The sequence below is a fragment of the Sinocyclocheilus grahami genome, unplaced genomic scaffold (genome assembly GCF_001515645.1).
Source record: "Sinocyclocheilus grahami isolate Dianchi unplaced genomic scaffold, SAMN03320097.WGS_v1.1 scaffold1735.1, whole genome shotgun sequence".
NCBI lineage: Eukaryota > Metazoa > Chordata > Actinopteri > Cypriniformes > Cyprinidae > Sinocyclocheilus > Sinocyclocheilus grahami.
Window position 1 is genome coordinate 87,963 of NW_015506914.1, and position 923 is coordinate 88,885.

Here is a 923-nt window from a genome sequence, read left to right on the forward strand (position 1 = left end):
AAAGTAACTAAGTAACGTAATTAGTTACTTTTTTTATGGAGTAACGCAAAATGCATTACTTTTAAAAGCAACTTTCCCCAACACTGGCAACAGATTCACTATGACAACATGATCAGTTACAAAAGTGTTACTTTTAAAAGTAATGCATTACAATATTGCGTTACTCCCTAAAAAAAAGTAACTAATTACGGTACTCAGTTACTTTTTATGGAAAGTAATGCGTTACATTTGCGTTACTTTTTAAATCTGGGCAGGGCTTGCTTGTTCAGTTTTAATATAAAAAGTTATATTTTTGGCAAACGTAAAAGCCCTTTCACACCAAAACCCTCAGGCTGAAGGAAATGTGAATTCACGTCTGTACAGTAGAATTCAGAAGGAGAGAGTTCAACACTCTTCAGCAATAAAATAAAGAACAAACGTTAGTTTATTTGTGCTTATTAGTACGGTTGAACTGGATCATCGAAGGTCAGCAACAAAGACACTGGTTAATAAAATGGGATTAAATACGTAAAGGATATTTGTATTATTTAACATACTTAATTATTGCAGGTTTGCATCATATTCCGAGTTGTTTTTATTAATTTTATTATTTTTGAGGAAAACAATGTTTTTCTTTTTTTTGTGAGAGAGATGAATTAATGCATGTTCACATTTAGTCTAGAACTAAAGTAGCATCTTACTCCCGATTTCTCTAAACATAAGGACAGGAGAGCTTTCAATCAATAAATGGGGGTCTAGAACTAAAGTAACATCTTACTCCCGATTTCTCTCAACATGGGGACATGTGAGCTTTTACTTACACTCTTAAAAATAAGCGATGCCATAGAAGAACCATTTTTGGTTCCACAAAGAAGCATTCAGTCAAAGGTTCTTTAAAGAACCATCTCTTTCTTACCTTTTTATAATCTGAAGAACCTTCTTTC

At 32.7% G+C, this 923-nt stretch overlaps 1 protein-coding gene across 1 annotated transcript in view; it reads right to left on the reverse strand.

Annotated features, from left to right (window-relative positions):
• Nucleotides 1–923, reverse strand: part of LOC107572314 (RCC1 domain-containing protein 1) — a 5,350-nt gene that overhangs the window by 3,239 nt on the left and 1,188 nt on the right. The window lies entirely within an intron of this gene.